Here is an 18,447-nt window from a genome sequence, read left to right on the forward strand (position 1 = left end):
GAAAGGTCATTTCCTTGTTCATCACTCCCCAAGATAAACTAGTTGCAAACTGTAAGTAGGTAAACAATACAATAACAATTGTCTAGAATTCTTAACTCTAAGCCGGTTAAGTGTCAGAGGTTTTGGGACTAGTTGATATTCAGTGATCTTCTCCTAGCAGGCCATTAGATGACAGCATCAATTTATCCTGTTGAAGCATCCTCACTTTGAAACAATAAAAACCCTGATGAAATCAGGATATTGTTATTCTGTCAAGGGAGGTAGAAAGCATATGTCCTGTCACCCAGGTACGATGTCACATTATCGCCATACAAGTTTATAAAAATGGAGCAGCAGGATATATCACTTCCCCCATAAGAGAGCATCTGCTCCTTCAGGAGCCTCCTATCCCTACTGACTTCTATGATAGTATTAAAGTTTAGATTCTATATGAGCATTGGTCTACTGGGGACATAGATCTTCTCTTATAAGCAATTCTTTCTCCATGGAGTGAAAGCTTAAGAAACATTCCATGAAAGTTAAAGTTTTGTTCTAGTTTTTTTGTTCTAGTTTTCTCCACAAGGTGGTAAAGAATATAATGTTGCCAACAGTGTTTAAAGCTGACTGACTCCTCATGTGACGGATTTAGTCCAAGATATGACATGCGTGTTTTGTCAGAAGCAAACAGGTACCTAGTGTAGACATCAGGTTGGTAAACATACACGTTTATAGCTTGGAAGGAGTAGTGGTTGGTCTATTAAATAGAAGGGGACTACATGCTATCCGTAGGCATGCCTCCAAGTATACCCTCATTGCTAGAACAAACAGCCAATGTCAACCTTGAGTAATATGCCATCAATCAATGAATGTCCTTCCAGCTCTGGTTTTCCCAAATGTGCTATGTCCATATGTACATACATATGTGTACGTCTGTGTAAAGAACCATAAACCCAACAGTGCTAGGTTCTATTCAGACACCATTTGCTAAGAGGACAAGGAAAAAGGTTAACATCTGTTGAGTACCTCTTTTTGCCAAGGATACTACTATATCCTTTTCTTTGTTTTTATACTTATTTCTCACAAAACTGCTGTGAGGAGGGATTGTTACCACCATTCTAGAGATGGAGAATCTGAATCACAGACATGTGAAATGATCTGCTCGTAGTCACACAACTCATGTGGAGAAGCTGAAATTCAACCCAGTCTGACTGTACAGTGCATGTTCTTCCAAATAAACCACACTGCTGATCTGAGATTGAGATCCCATGTACTCCCCACTTACTCTGGGCACAATATTTAAACAGAAATGGGGCTTGGGTCTACCCAGTTCATGTAGTAGTACCTATAAGGGGCTTTTAATTCCACAAGATCTTTGCTAATAGGCTCCATGAGAACAAAGACCTTGTCTCTATTCTTTACTGCTAAATACATCACCTAAAATGAGGCCTGTAACCTCCCCTTAAAAGAGATTCTTTGGGGTAAATTTTAGTTTATCTGATATAAGGATGGCTACCCTTGCTTTCTTTTGAGGACCATTTGAATGGTAAATGGTTCTCCAACCTTTTATTTTCAGGCTGTAGGTGTCCTTCTGTCTAAAATGAGTCTCTTGTAGACAGCAAATAGATGGGTCCTGCTTTTTTATCCAGTCTGACACCCTGCGCCTTTTGATGGGGTCATTAAGCCCATTCACGTTCAGAGTTACTACTGAAAGATATGAGTTTAGTGTCATCATGATATCTGTTCATAGAGAATCCAGAAGTGGACCCTCAACTTTATGGTCAACTAATATTTGATAAAGGAGGAAAGACTATCCATTGGAAGAAAAACAGTTTCTTCAATAAATGGTGCTGGGAAAATTAGACATCCACATGCAGAAGAATGAAACTAGACTACTCTCTTGCACCAGACACAAAGATAAACTCAAAATGGATGAAAGATCTAAATGTGAGACAAGATTTCATCAAAATCCTAGAGGAGAACACAGGCAACACCCTTTTTGAACTTGGCCACAGTAACTTCTTGCAAGATACATCCACGAAGGCAAAAGAAACAAAAGCAAAAATGAACTATTGGGACTTCATCAAGATAAGAAGCTTTTGCACAGCAAAGGATACAGTCAACAAAACTAAAAGACAACCTACAGAATGGGAGAAGATATTTGCAAATGACATATCAGATAAAGGGCTAGTTTCCAAGATCTATAAAGAACTTATTAAACTCAACAGCAAAGAAACAAACAATCCAATCATGAAATGGGCAAAAGACATGAACAGAAATCTCACAGAGGAAGACATAGACATGGCCAACACGCACATGAGAAAATGCTCTGCCTCACTTGCCATCAGGGAAATACAAATCAAAACCACAATGAGATGCCACCTCACACCAGTGAGAATGGGGAAAATTAACAAGGCAGGAAACAACAAATGTTGGAGAGGATGCGGAGAAAAGGGAACCCTCTTGCACTGTTGGTGGGAATGTGAACTGGTGCAGCCACTCTGGAAAACTGTGTGGAGGTTCCTCAAAGAGTTAAAAATAGATCTGCCCTATGACCCAGCAATTGCACTGCTGGGGATTTACCCCAAAGATGCAGATGCAGTGAAATGCCGGGACACCTGCACCCCGATGTTTCTAGCAGCAATGTCCACAATAGCCAAACTGTGGAAGGAGCCTCGGTGTCCATCGAAAGATGAATGGATAAAGAATATGTGGTTTATGTATACAATAGAATATTACTCAGCCATTAGAAACAACAAATACCTACCATTTGCTTCGACTTGGATGGAACTGGAGGGTATTATGCTGAGTGAGGTAAGTCAATCGGAGGACAAACATTATATGGTCTCATTCATTTGGGGAATATAAATAGTGAAAGGGAATAGAAGGGAAGGGAGAAGAAATGGGTAGGAAATATCAGAAAGGGAGACAAAACATGAAGACTCCTAACTCTGGGGAACAAACTAGGGGTAGTGGAAGGGGAGGAGGGTGGAGGGTGGGGGTGACTGGGTGACGGGCACTGAGGGGGGCACTTGACCACTTGACGGGATGAGCACTGGGTGTTATTCTGTATGTTGGCAAATTGAACACCAATATAAAATAAATTTATTATTAAAAAATTAAATTAAATAAAAAAAGAGATTCTTTATTTTATTATTTTTAAAGATTTTATTTATTTATTTAGAGAGGCAGCGAGAAATAACATCAGCAGGAGGGATAGAAAGAAAGAGAGATTCTCAAGCACACTCCATGCTGAGTGTGGAACCTGATGCAGGGCTCAATCTCACAAGGCTGAGAGCATAACCTAAGTCAAAATCAAGAGTTGGACACTTAACCAACTCAGCCACCCAGGTGCCCCAAGACATTTTTTAAATGAATGAACGTGACTACTCACTTCCCTGTAACAAGAACAGCAAACTATATCCAGAAAAGTCTCAGTGTCTCTACCTATAATTGTTTCTCAGTCTGGATCTCTTTGATATGCGAAGCCTATCTGCAAATGAATTTCATAAAATGCAATAACTCTTTCTATCATCATCATCATCATCATCATCATCATCATCAAACTCATTTATTGAGCATTTGCTATGCTCCTGTTATTGTCCTAGGTGGTTACATGCATTATATCATTTAATCTCATGATAACTCTACAAAGGATATGCCTTTTTCATTCATGAGAAACTTTAGGTCTAAAATGATTCAGCAACTCAACAGAACTTGACCCCAAACTGCCCAGTTCCAAAGACTATTGGGGGACCTAGAAATTATAACACCTAAAACAGATAGTGTTTTAAAATTTCTACCTCTAGACAACAAAATCATTTTCAGTAATTATCATAAAAGAATCACGATTTTGTTCTTTAGTTTTAAAGCAATTCATTCAAAAGAAGAATACATTTTTACTTTAAACATTATTATTCAAGATCTACATAGTATTTCACATGTGATTAGAACTTGCTTTTTATTTTTATTTTATTTTTTGTGATTAGAACTTGTACCTAGCAAACAAAATATTGTACCTTGCAGTTCATACATGGTCTCACTGTTTTTGGAAAACCTTTAAGTGGTCACATAGACTAACAGAATAATGAAACATTCTAGCTCTTCATCTTCATAATTAGTGTGCTATCGCTGTTCATTTCGAATCTTCAGTTTAAATACAGGAATAGGCGTGCCACGTGTATTGGGGATGCAAAGCACATATGAAAGGAGCAGCACAAATTCCAAACCATTATGAACTGATCCTCGAGACCAACACATGTAGCTGAGTCCACGTGCACTGTACACCAGCTCTATGACATAGAGCTTCCTGAAATAACTTCCATGTACAAGACAATGTTCATTAAAGGATACGATATACAAAATGGACTACTGCGAAGGTTCCATGTGTATTATTAACAGTTACCCTAGTAACTGCTCTACAACTTAAAAGATTTTTCTCAAGGTGTATCTTATCACTGGCAACATTTGGGAATCATGACAACATGTAATAATTAAAAGGAAACCCATTTGTAGTTCTTTGTATCATTTTTTTTTAATTCTCTATAGGTAATACACCTTAAGTCACCTGCATCTGAAGCTGACTCCTCCCCCAGCGCCACCCACCCTTGGTGAGCCACTCCCGAAGGTGGCTCTCAATCTCCCAGTCACCTCTGTACTCACTGTGTATTCCTCGAGCTCAATGATGCTCTTTCCTAGTCATCCTTTAAGTCCATGCAAATCTCTGCAGGGTAGGAAGACCAGTTCTCCTTCAGCACAGAGCCCCATGAAGACCTCCCTGCTTTTAGAAGAAAATAAGAGGTCCTAGTCCCAGTTGTCTTCAAGATGCACCTGTTATTCAGTAAAGCTCCCTGTTGCATTGCTTCTTGTGCACATAGAAAAAACTGCCCCCTTGGGGCACCTGGATGGCACAGTTGGTTGAACATCCAATTCTAGGTTTTGGCTCAGGTCATGACCTCCGGATCATGAGATCGAACCCCACGGTGATTTCTATGCTCAGCATGGGGTCTGCTTGAGATTTTCTCTCTCCCTCTTCCTTTGCCCCTCCCACTCGTGTTCTCTCTAAAATAAATAAATAAATCTTAAAGGAAAAAATAAAAGGAAACCTGCCTCCTTGCAGCCACTAGTCAATCTACCTTCCTTTTGTCTTTGTAAGTATTTTGCTGTTTCATGCCCTCTTTCTTATAAGTTATGTGCATAAACTAGCACAATCTGGAAAAGTGGTAAAATTCATTAGTCACTGTTTATTTAGTAAAACAAGATCATCATCCTTAGTGTTTCTTTCCAATTGCTGAACATATCAAAGAATCCCTCTGCAAACAGAACCTAAAATAAAACACTAAATGGACTGTAAGTTGGAGATAAGGGCCAGAGGATAAAAATAAGAGATTTAGAATAATTCTGATTAAGGCAGAAAGATTTGGGGTGAAAAAAACAATTTTCTGTAATTACTTTTTGTGCATTGTACACTGTTATATACATATGTCACATCTGTGAGACAAAATTCCTTGTGTTTAGATCATCTAAATAGATATTTCATGAATGAATGAGTTTGTAAAAATAATTATTTATACTGAGTCAGAATATTTTGTCATCTGCAGCTATTCCTCCTAAAATGATTCACCTAAATTGCAGCCAAATTATTTGTCCTTAGGGAAATTTAATCTCTTGACAATTCTTCTTTACTAATCTTCATTAATCCCTACAGTAAACTGAGATAGTTAATAATAGGTCATTAACTTCCCTATTTTGGTCATGGCAATACTGAGACGTGGTGACAGGGAATAACTCCCTTGAGTGCCCCAGGGTGGGTGACAAGAAAGGAGGTGAGGGTGGGTCCCTGAGACTTGCTGTCACCAACTAGGAATAACGCTCCAGGAAGAGTCACAGTGGAGGAAACTCAGGGGTGGCAGTCACCTCAAAAACCATCTTCGACCTTATTTACTTCAGCCTTAGCCAATGCCATGTCCCTACTAGAGCCTCTAGCCTCTCCAAGGTGGGAATACCTCCCAGAACGGTGAGCTCACCACCTCCCCCAGTTGAATCCTCCTGCTTTGGGACATCTGTGACTGTCAAAAAAAAAATTTCTTCCTCATATTGGGTTGAACTCTGTCACTTGATATCTTCTACTCATTGTTCTGGAGCCGAACAGAACAAGTCTACTCTCTCTTGCACTTGACCTATCTTCAAAAATATGAGGGCAGAAAGCCTTTCACAGTCGATTGACCCAGTTCTTTCAATCAGTTCTGGTGGGACACAGTCTCCAGCCTTGTCACAACCCTAGTCACTGGCCTTGTGCTAACCTGCCCAGGCAGGAGGAAGCCTTTGTGGCCACTGGCATAACTTCTTCAAAACTGGACTTTGCTAACTCCCCTTGATCTTCTTTGTTTATTTCCTTAGTCAGAAGCGAAGAAAACACATAACATCAGAGAGTTTCTGCTCTCCATCTTTCCCACTCTGCCAACTTTCAAATCATTTTCTACGCAAGTGATCTTATGGCCAAGGTTCCACCAATTTAGACAATGTCCTGCAGAGCATTAAACATAATGCGGCTCTTCAGGTATGGAAGGGTGAAACTTCAGTCAGAGGTCACTGCCTTACTGAAAAGAAGAGAAGAATTTTCTTTCTTTTTTTTAAATAAAAACATTTTATGTGACTGCTTATTTTATAAATAATCCAGGAGTGATGGTAAGAGAAATGAAAATGAAAAAAAATACACCCAAAATTTCACCAGTCACCAAAATCTCCTCTTCTTTTTTCTATTTTGCCCACCAATTCCTGCCCAGATGCATAAACATATTTACAGTTTTATAATCCTAATGTAAATTCAAATTGGGATTCAGCATGTTTAAATCCAACATTGTCTTCATTGCTATTGCAATGGTACATCTTGTATCCCTCAGAATAGACAGACAGTAATTTACTCACTCTCTGTTGTAAGGCATTCTAAATGATTTTCAAAATATTCTTATTACAAAAAAAAAAATTCTTATTACAAATAATAGTACCACAAATTTCTTAGCGCTTATAGCTTTTTCATTCTTCAGACAAAGCATCATTGTCCCTGTTTTACATGTTACTAGATCAAAGGACATAAGCATTTTATGGCTCAAAAAAAAAAAATAGCCTGACACTAAAATTATTTTTTAGTGGGCTGGTTAGCCCTATGAGGTAAGAGTATCTAACCTTTACTGGGGGTCTGGTGTGCACAGATCCCTCTGAAGGATTTAAGAAGAGACTTCAACTTAACTCTCAGCAAAACTAAAGGCAAAGGCTTTGCTTTATGCTGGTGGTAGAAATGAGGAAACTGGGGTTTCTAGAAATTACGCAGTTTGTCTGACATCCTTTAGCTAGAAACAGTGAGAGAGAGAATCATCAACTTAGAGATTGAGGGTTTGAACTCAAATCTTTCTGGCTTTAAAACCCACGCTCTTTGCACCTCAGTTTATTTATCTGTAGAACAGGGGATTGAATTAAATATTCTCTCAAAGCTGCCCCAGTTGAAGTAGGTTTCTGACAGCTTCAGATCACCATGACCCTCGCTGAGCGCTAACACTCTGTGAACAGAAATTTCCCTCGTGGATTATGTGGGAGCTGTCTTAGCACTTCTTTGTAGAAGGTGCCAATCGCAGGTATTTTCAACTCATTAGCAGTGGCAGCTCCAGGTGTTACATTCATATCAAGAACTTTTTATAATTATTGCTTATATTATGTGAATTCCTTCCTTCCTTTGATTATTGCACGGTAATTTTACAATTTTGCTCAGTCACCATTAAGTCTCTTGACAAAGTACTTCACATTTTGAAACATACCTACATCATCTTCCTACTTCTTCCAGTAACCTATTTTTGACTCGGTTTTGTTTCTAAATGCTCTCCTGTCATCAAATGAATTTAGCTCAAGCATATGTGTATACTACATAGCATTTACTTTTTAATCATTTGGGGCAATAATCTATAAGATATGAGGATTTTCTTCTTTCTTTTTTCTTCCTTTTTTTTTTTTTTTTTTTTTTTTTCTCAGTGCGATCTATAATCTCAGATTATATGGTTTGGAGAAACAGATTTCCTATCTTTGTAACTTCTGCTGTGGTTGACCTTTCATCTGATGTCACACAGCCCAGGTATTTAAAACCTGCTCTTAACCACCATCCCAAACTCTCTTCCTGGGTGAACTGTCACTCAGCAGAAGTATCCAGAAATGATAAGAATGACTGTCAGTCCAGTGAACTAGAGAGAGAATAGCAGGACAAGTATTTCATAGATCACGGGGTTCACTAAACACTGGTTAAACTGAAAAAAAAGTGTGAGTTCCAACTCTTTGGATCCTTTGGTCCTTTTCAACCTGGAGTTTCTCTAGGCCCTACTATATGCATTTTCAATCTGTAATTGATAGTATTGGGTTGGTTTGGGGTTTTTTTGTTTTGTTTTGTTTTCTGTTTTTTGGTTTTGGAGTGCGGTTTTTTGTTTGATTGGTTGGTTTTGGTTTTTTGTTTTGTTTTGTTTTGTTTTGTTTTTTATGATTCTACATGTCACAAGCAAAGTGTTAAATCTGGTGTTTTGTAACAGATGCAGAGAGGATATGCAAAAGTCAGGGGAGAGGCAAGAGATGGGAGACGTAGCACATTCTCATCCTACCTTTAAGCTCACTTCTACCTGTTTCCTTTTCCCACAGAAACCACTGGCTGACACAGAGGATGTTCAGATTGTGAGGGAAAGAGGCCAGGGAATGGAGTGGGGGGAGGAGGAAATGCCTGTGTATTTGCTTAAACTGAACATAAACCAGCTGTGCAATATCTTTGCATAATCCTGTTGCTAGTAATCACATAAGCAATCAGATTGCATCTGGGATGCTGCAAGACGGCACAACAGAAACAGTTCCTGCCTTCAAGGGGCTCCTGGTCTGAATTCTACAGAAGCAATGCAAACTTGGACTAGAGAGCATAGCTTACAATAGCCAAGATATGGAAACAACCTGTCCTTCAATAGACGAATGAAGAAGAGATGGTAAATGTCTATGTATGTGTACACACACACACACACACACACACACACACACACACACACAGAGGAATATTATGCAGTCACAAAAAAGGATGAGATCTTGCCATTTGTGACAGCATGGATGGATCTAGAAGAAATTATGCTAAGTGAAGTAAGTTAGACTGAAAAAGACAAATACCATGATTTCATTCATATGAGGACTCTTGAAAACAAAACAAATAAATAAAAAGCAGAAGCGGACCTATAAATAATAGAGGAAAAACTGATGGTTGCCAGAGGGAAGTGGGTGGTGGGGAATGGGAAAAATGGGTGAAGGGGAGTGAGAGATACAGGCTTCCAGTTATGGGCTAAAGAAGTCAGGAACAAAAGGTAAATCATAAAGTACACAGTCAAGGGTATCGTAATAGCATTGCAGGTGACATATGGTAGTTATACTTGTGGTGAGCAGAGCATAATGTATAGAGATGTTGAATCACTATGTTGCAACACCCCACACTATGTGTCAACTATAATGAAATTTAAAAATTTAAAATTAATTAATTAAAAGCAGGCTGGAGAGGCAAGTCTGGCCAGGTAGGCGAAAGGAGGTGCCCATGACCAGAGGAGAGGTCACTCAGGAAGCTCAGGTCTGCTCTTGAAAGGAAAGTTTGGGGTTTTTTTGTTTGTTTGCTTTTTAATTATTTTTTTACTGGAGTTCAATTTGCCAACATATAGCATATCACCCAGTGCTCATCCCATTAAGTGCCCCCCTCAGTGCCCATCACCCAGTCACCCCACCTCCCACCCACCTCCCTTTCCACCACCCCTTGTTTGTCTCCCAGGGTAATGAGTCTCTCATGTTCTGTCTCCCTCTCTGATTTTTCCCACTCATTTTCTCTCCTTTCCCCTATAATCCCTTTCACTATTTTTTATATTCCCCAAATGAATGAGAACATATAATGTTTGTCCTTCTCTGATTAACTTACTTCACTCAGCATAATACCCTCCAGTTCCATCCAAGTCGAAGCAAATGGTAGGTATTTGTCATTTCTAATGGCTGAGGAATATTCCATTGTATACATAGACCACAGCTTCTTTTTTTAATAATAAATTTATTTTTTATTGGTGTTCAATTTGCCAACATACAGAATAACACCCAATGCTCATCCCGTCAAGTGCCCCCCTAAGTGCCCGCCACCCAGTCACCCCCACCCCCCCACCCTCCTCCCCTTCCACCACCCCTAGTTCGTTTCCCAGAGTTAGGAGTCGTCATATTCTGTCTCCCTTTCTGATATTTCCTACCCATTTCTTCTCCCTTCCCCTCTATTCCCTTTCACTATTATTTATATTCCCCAAATGAATGAGACCATATAATGTTTGTCCTTCTCCAATAGACCACAGCTTCTTGATCCATTCATCTTTCGATGGACACCGAGCTCCTCAAGCTTAAATCTGTCCCTCTACCTGACTCTCATGTATAAAACAGAACTAACTTCAGCCACTAGGCAAGATGGTGGTGACCGAGAAATAGGTGAAATCAATATGCAGAAGGAGCCTTTTAAATTATGAAGAAGCCTTCAAATATAAACTAGACTACAACCTGAAGCTTGAAAACAGAATCCTCATGAAAATGTCATGTTTGGTCTATGGATTGATAATCCTCACATTTTCCTTTGCCTCTCCTGTTAACTGTATTTTAATATTCATCACACATCTACTTACATGCCACCCACATGTACATGAATTAACTTTGATCCTCCCCAAAACCTGCCAGGTAACTACCATTGTTCTCAACTTACAGAGAACGAAACATGATTTGATGAAGATGATAATAGACCTCGAATTTGTTCTGCTACCTAATCATGTTTCCACAATTTTCTTATTCTGTTTTTAGCATTTCTTTCGATATGTTTCTACCAGAAAATTCAGTTTGGGTATCAAGATCCTAGTCCTATCCAATAATTTGCTTTATTTCGTTGGCTCATTCATGTAGATAACATTTATGGAGTCCCTACCAGATACCCGGGATTGCCCCCAGATATTGTGGTTACTGTGTTAAACAGAAAAGAGAAGGGCTCTGCTTTTTTCAAAGATCGTATTCTAGACGGAGGAGACAGATTATAAATTGGCGAACAAATACATCAACACAATATTCTCACATTCTGACAGGTGCTATGAAAAACATTTCAGCAGACATTTGAACAATGACTAAAGTGAACAAACAAAACTGTCCCTTACCATATTTAAAAATTTATATTATCCTCAACAAAACATCAAATGGAGTCTGTACAATGCCATCCATCTTGTTCTTCCGCCAAAGACAAATGATCCAAGGCCCAAGATAAAAGCTTCCTGTTATCAATATACAGGTATCGACACAGAGGGGCTAGGTACTCTGGAAGACTGCAATTTCACCCAACAATCCTCTTTAAAATATCCTGAGCTATTTACACCTCCTTTCAGGTTGTCCACCAGCCTAAGGCTGTGGAACAAAATGGGAATGGCCCTGAAGACACTCCTGTCTGCAAATTCCATAGCTCCACTGCGGTAATAGTCCATTCTTGTCAGGCCTCCTGGAATCCAGAATCTGCATGTTTCCTGCAAGGAACACAGAGGAGGCAGGTACTGCTAACGTCAGAAATAAAACTAGAGGCTCTTTAAACCAATATGAGAGGGAGAGAAAGACCATTTAAGAACACCTTGAGGAGGTATCCTGTAAAACCCATATGAATTCTTGGTCAAGGCTCCTTAGTTTATTACCACCAAAATTTAGTCCTGGATTGGTTAATTTCATTGTAAATTAAAATATGTGCTACAATCCTGTGGTTTTCTAATAATCAGAATAAATTCCAAACATCAAGCGTAGCTCCTGGGCTATGACATATGCAAATCTCATTGCTATATTGCCAGTGGAGCGCCTAAGATAACGTGATTAGTGCCTTCAACAAGAATAATTCAACTTCCTCATTTTAAAAAGCACTCTCAATAAGTAACCCTCACTGACAGTTAACTACTCCCTGGGTGGAGAAGTAAAACAGCAAGAGCATAATATTTGGAATTAGTATAGTTTGAGACATATGTCTGCTATTTCCTGGGTGAGTCATCCTCTATAAGCTACTTATCCTTTCTGAGATTCTGTTTCCTCATCTGTAAAATGAGAATAGTAATACCTATCAATCAACATTTTTGTGAGGATTAAAAGAATGTGCAACCACACACATCCTAAAGGGCAAAACATCATATACCTGGTTATGGGTATTCCTAGGGAGCCCTGCTACAACCTGGATGAGATAAGACACATGTCAATCTGGGGGCCTCAGCAACTGTTTGTCAATTTTTTTCATCATGAAAAAGCAGGTTATTTAGGCTTTCTAATATTAAAATGTATAGCAGAAATGACAGTGCCTTATCTGAGCTCTGCTATGTCACTATTACTCAGGGCACCTCAACTCTAAGTTCGGTGCTATAAGAATCATCATAAGCACTGAGCAAATATTTATCTCCTCATTCATTCATTTCCCATCCATCGTTAAACATCAGACATTCATTTGACAAGTCTATTGTGAGCTCAGTGCTGTGCAGGGGGCTGTTCAGTGGCTGGGTTCCCAGGCAGGAGGCAGGTAAGTCCCTCAGTGATCCCACAGTACTATGAGAGGGCAGTAACCACTATGACAACAATTAACAGTTAATTCTGATCAAGCTTCTGATTGTAAGCACTAAACACCAACTCTGGCTTATTTAAGCAAAAAGAGGGTTTATTGGGGTGGAGGGAGTGGGGAATTGCTCATAGAATTTCTGGGAAGCTTGGAGAACCAGATGTTGGAAATGAGCAGGAACTAAGAGAGGCCACACAACGGGACCACAGCCAAAATCCCACCATAGGGAAGATCCAGTGAGGACACAGTGGCTGGTCCTGTTTCCACAGGTATTCTGGAAAACAGGCTATGCTTGCTGCTGCCAAGTACAACACTAACTCTGAAGCTGGGGTGGCCGATGAACCCAGCCCAGGCCCTGTGTCTCAATGGAGAGAGGAAGCAGCAGCTGGTCTTTTGCCTTTAAAGGTAGATGCAGATGGATACGGTCTTCCCAGGACTTGCTCTAAGAGAATCCTGGTGATGTAAGGATGGGTTTCAGGTGCCAGGCAGCCGAATGTTCACAGAGAACTTCCAACATGCGAGACACTACGCTGAGCAACTTATACACAATCATGCAGTATCTCATTTAATCCTCACAGCGGTCCTATAAGACAGGTACTTTACTAACAAAATTACTGATAACCCACAACGTAACAAAAGGAAGAAAACCGCCAAGGTTGGATTGGTTTTTGACAACCACATTATATGACAAAGAGAGAAAGAAGTACAAAGGTTCTCAGAATCCTAGGCAAGCAGCCCCTGAACTGGACTGGGAACTGAGGGAAGGCACCCCAGAGGAAGAGAGGCCGCGATGAGATTTTACAAAGAAGTTGATTAAATATCGCAGGGAGGTATATCAGAACCCAGGGAAGGGGCAGCGTGAATTAAGAGACCACAGTGACAGGGAACTGCATATGAAAGGAAAAAAATGGCATGAAAGAAATTCAGATTTCTTGGAACTAAAGGTCTTTTTTTTATGCAGTATAGTTAAAGAAAAAAGTACAAAGGGTGGGGAGGTGGAAATGGGAAATGTGGTGCCCCAACCTCAGGCATGTTTGTCCCTAGAATAGAATGCCAGAAGAGATTCCGGGTCATTCCATTATTAAAGAGTGGCCATATCTAAATTCAGGCATTAGAGAATGACACTGGAATTGTTGTATTTTTCTGAAGATTTTATTTATTGATTCATGAGAGACACACAGGCAGAGGGAGAAGCAGGCTGCCTCTGGGGAGCCCAATTCAGAACTCGATCCTAAGACCCCGGTATCATGCCCTAAGCCGAAGGCAGATGTTCAACCACTGTGCCACCCACGTGCCCCAACATCTGAATTGTTTAATTCCTTTGTCTTCACTGAAGTAGAGGGAAGGAAGCGAGCAGCACATCCTGACAACTCTCAGCACCATTTTCCTAAAGTGATCCCACCATCCCAGCTCTCCTATCCACAGACCAAGGAATTTTACAGGAATTCCAAAGAGAGTGCTTAAGTTGGAGTGATCCTGAGTACTGGATCGTGATCCAAGTTTTTGCTGAATGATGAGTGACCAACTCCTGGCAAGTGTGGCCAAGGTCAGGATTTCCCGAGACCTTCCCACAGGTAAGGTTAGCAAGGTGCAATGCTTAATGCCTTACTCATTCAGCCCAGGCCATTGCCCCAGAGACTCCTCTCACAATTGGCATTAGTGCCAACTCAGTGGGTAGGCGTGACTGGCTCAAGGGTGCTTTGTCAGATTAAATTTTCAAGCGCTTCACTTTTTCTAAACAGAGAAAGTTATGCTTTTAATTTTATATAGAAGTATATATCAGCAATTGTTAAATGTCCCTGAATGACCCCATGATGCTGCCCAGCCATCCTGGGCCATCCATCTACAATAGAGCTGTGACATGAAGGAGAAATAAGCTTCTATTTTATTTAATAGGATATTAATAATATATATGTTATATAAAATGTTAACATACATAATAAAGTATATTCATACACAGTATACTAATAGTATAATACATTAATTTTTATGGAATTAATATAGTATAGTAACAGTATAAATAAATAATACATTTTTATTTAATCCACTGTGTATTCAGGTTACTGTGTTACAGCTTAGTCTTTCCTTAACTATTTAGGTTTCATCTGAAAGTAAAAACAGGAAACATGGGGTTTCTTAAAGGCCTACAAGATCTAGGTTCTAATTCTAGTTTTACCAACAATTAATCTCTATAGTCAGTTCATTATCCTTGGTCCCATTTGTCTCACATGGAAAAAAGGCAAATAATATCAAATGCTCAGACTGTAAAAGGATTAGAAATAAAGGACCTTGTATGATTCCGGTACACAAGGAGTGCTAAAATTGCTGTTATTTTTATCATCTTACTTCAAGACACTGACTAGGCTTGTTGCAAATCCCACAAGTGCCCTGAGGCATCCAACTCGGAACCTCCTAAATATGTTAGAATTCTCAGGCTCCAATATCCTATGAACAGTCAGGTTCATCTGATGGAACGTGATATGAATTCTATTACCTGGCCCGTGGCTTCATCCCACTTCTGAACATCTACAGCCTTTCAACTTGGTGCTTTGCCTGTCAGCCCAACAACTAGAACGTGAGGGGCAGCCTCCACAACTAAGCAGTAGAGAGTGGGTAGGTCTACATCTACTGAAGCCCTGCAGGTGGCCAGGTACTCTCTGCCTGAAGTTGGTGTTTTAGTTAGAAGCTGTTCCTTTCATTTCTATGGTATGACTGATTCCATCTCACCAGATATGGCTTTCTGAGACCAGCTGAACTGATCAACTTGAGTCATAAAAGGAGACCTATGGAAGAACTTTATCACTGGCTCTACTGCCCTCTTGCATTTTCTCAAAGGAGCTTCCAGATGTACAGCATGGAAGCCACAATTATACCTTGCAGTACTAGCAGCAGCAGCACGCCCTGGCCAAGCTGTTAATTCCATTTATGAAATTAAAGCTCTGAACCATGTCAGTGCTGAGGAGAAGTGATAATTGCCAATTCCTCAGAGTTCTCCAAGTATCCTCATATGGTGTGAAGCACAAGCAGTGAAAAGTCCTCTTATGGACTCCCTCACACATCCACTCCCAGAAAAACAACAGACTCTTCCATCTGGAGCTCTATGTCTGCCAGGTTGTTGTTATTTTTTTTTTGAACCACTCTGCTGAGGTATGATTGACATACAAAAAGTCGTACGTATTTAATATATACAACCTGATGAGTTTAGAGATAAGCATAAATGCATGATGTCAGCCTTAAGAAGGAACAAATTCTCCTCAGCTCATAAATCCCAGGTAACATCCAAACTGAAATTATTTTTTTCTTTAGACTTCAGAGAAGCCAGTTGTGTCTGCTCTGATGCCAGGACAGACATAATAGCTCATTGTTTGCCATTGGTTCTCCAGAGTCGATTTATGCTGTCTAGTGTTGGCCAACATTTTAAGTAAAACTTCCTTGAACTCATGGCTAGAAATAATGCACGGGGTATCGAGACCCAGGCAAGGTTGTGGGCAGGCTTTCAACAAAAGTTCAACAGCCCTTAGTGCTGAAAACACTATTCTGGTGAAACTCCACTCAATATTGCTGAAGCCTGAAAGAATGTGAGTTTACAGAGAAACGAAACCTCAAATGCTAAACCCCTGCAGCCTCTGGCACGCAGAGCAGCCCCTTTCTGCTGTGCCACTACCTTCCTGTTTCTATTTCTCTTTATACACAAAAAGATCCCTGGGTGCCATTTGACCCTGGGGTTATTCCCTGGAGCTTCCCTAAAGCGGGAATGAGGTCATCACCTTGACAGTGAAAGAAGTCAGGTCCAGAACTTGCCGAAGGCCACCTTGCAGGTCAGTGGTAAAGCCATGATCTTAAAAAAAAAAAAAAAAAAAAAGCCACGATCTCATTGCCTACCAACAAAAGTGGCCAGTGCACCGGGTGTTTTCACTGCTCCAGCTGACAAGTCATTTGTCACCTTCATCCCTGGCTCATTCCCTTTCAAGGGCCAGAACGATACAGTGTGTTCCCATCAAGACCTCATTGATGGTGGCAAGCACCCCCAAGGCCTTCTGTGCAACGGGCGAGAAATGTGGGCTCCCACAGAAAGAGGAAACACCGCACAAGACCCAGCTCCCTCCAGAGCTGTGTGTGCCATGGGGTCAGAGGCCAGGAGTCTTCTCGGGAAGGCGCGCTCTCTGCGTGGAATGTCTGAACTTGCCAGCTCTCAGGGAAGTTGGACTTCTACCAAGGAAAGTTCTGCCCTGACTCTTGGTAACTGTCAGCACGTCTCACAAAGACAGGAACTCCTGAGACCAAGATGCCAAGCAGCCGGGAACCATTAGGAAGAAAACTCGAGCTGCTGAAGGAAACTGGAAACCGCTTGATCCCTCTTCCCAGGGCTGCAACCTGCAAACTTTAAGAACGAAGTGTCATTTGTCATGGGCCTGCTCTGGGCCTGGCTCTTAGCCCACCTGACTTCACTAAGGCAGGATGGTATAGTGCATGGTTTCTCCATCAAGACACTATGAACAGATAATCCTGTGTGCTGGGAGGCCGTCTCATGCATCGTGGGATGCTTACCAACATCCCTGCCCTCTATGTGCCAGGTACCAGCAGCATTTCCTCTCACCCCTTGTGACAATCCAGATCATCTCCAGACATTGCCAAATGTCCCTAGAGGAAGGATCAACCCAAGTTAAGAACCACTACTACAGTATGTAATTCTGGAGGCTGTGGCATCAGGCGGCCAGAATCCAAATCCTGATTCTTGCCCCACTTCTTGCCCTACTTATCAGGTAACCTGAGAAAACTCCATAGCTTCTCTGTTCTTCAGTGTTTTGTTTTGTTTTGTTTTTAAGATTTTATATTTATTCATGAGACACACATAGTGAGGCAGAGACACAGGCAGAGGGAGAAGCAGGCTCCATGTGAGAAGCCCAATGCAGGACTCAATCCTAGGACCCCAGGATCATGCCCTGAGCTGAAGGCAGATGCACAACTATTGCACCACCCAGGCATCCCATGTTCCTCAGTGTTCTTTTTTTTTAATTTTTATTTATTTATGATAGGCACACACAGAGAGAGAGAGAGAGGCAGAGACACAGGCAGAGGGAGAAGCAGGGCTCCACGCACCGGAAGCCCGACGTGGGATTCGATCCCGGGTCTCCAGGATCACGCCCTGGGCCAAAGGCAGGCGCTAAACCACTGCGCCACCCAGGGATCCCCATTCCTCAGTGTTCTTAACCAAGAATAGAGTTAATGTTAATACCCACACATAGCAGTTATGAAGACTCAATGAGACATCATGCATGAAGCATGTACAATCAGGCCTGGTACAGGAAAGCCAACACTCAGACAACACATTATCATCCTCATTTTTCAGAAAAGGAGAGTGAGGCTCAGGGAAATGATTGAGAGATCACATAGCCAGCAAGCAGCCCCACTAGGATGCCAACATAGGACTATGTGACTCCCCACCAGTTCAATGGCAACCAAGGGGCTGTTATCACACTGTAGGTCCTGTTCTGGACTCTACAGCTGAAGTAGAAACAAGAGATGATCCCCATGTTCAAGAAACTCCAAATGTAGCAAAGGAGGCAGATGTGTGGCCTGCAGTTTCCATAATGCCTCTTGTAGGCCATGAAGAGAAGGCCAGGGGTTGTTCAAGTGCAGAGAGGTGAGGAACCTGACTCCGTCCAGGTCATAGGGGAAGCAACACCCAAAGGGATCCTGAAAGCCTCTAAAACTCTTCCCACATCACCACACTGCTTATTTCATCAGATGACAGACAGCTTTCCAGAGGGACTACAAATGTACTCCTGACAGGTGAAGTCTGCAGTACGTCTAGGCAGGCATGCCAGCCAGCC

At 41.1% G+C, this 18,447-nt stretch overlaps 1 long non-coding RNA gene across 4 annotated transcripts in view; it reads right to left on the reverse strand.

Moving 5' to 3' along the window:
- LOC112650158 (uncharacterized) overlaps positions 1–18,447 on the reverse strand; it is a 97,852-nt gene that overhangs the window by 33,996 nt on the left and 45,409 nt on the right. Inside the window, exon 2 of one of the 4 annotated variants that reach the window (XR_007414128.1) lies at positions 4,639–4,753. The exons of 2 other annotated variants lie outside the window; for them this stretch is intronic. This is a non-coding gene — a long non-coding RNA (uncharacterized LOC112650158). Of the gene's footprint in view, positions 1–4,638; positions 4,757–18,447 lie in introns of all 4 variants that reach the window. One more of the 4 variants, XR_007414129.1, reaches the window with a different exon arrangement.

Source organism: Canis lupus, chromosome 11, assembly GCF_003254725.2.
Source record: "Canis lupus dingo isolate Sandy chromosome 11, ASM325472v2, whole genome shotgun sequence".
Taxonomy (NCBI): domain Eukaryota; kingdom Metazoa; phylum Chordata; class Mammalia; order Carnivora; family Canidae; genus Canis; species Canis lupus.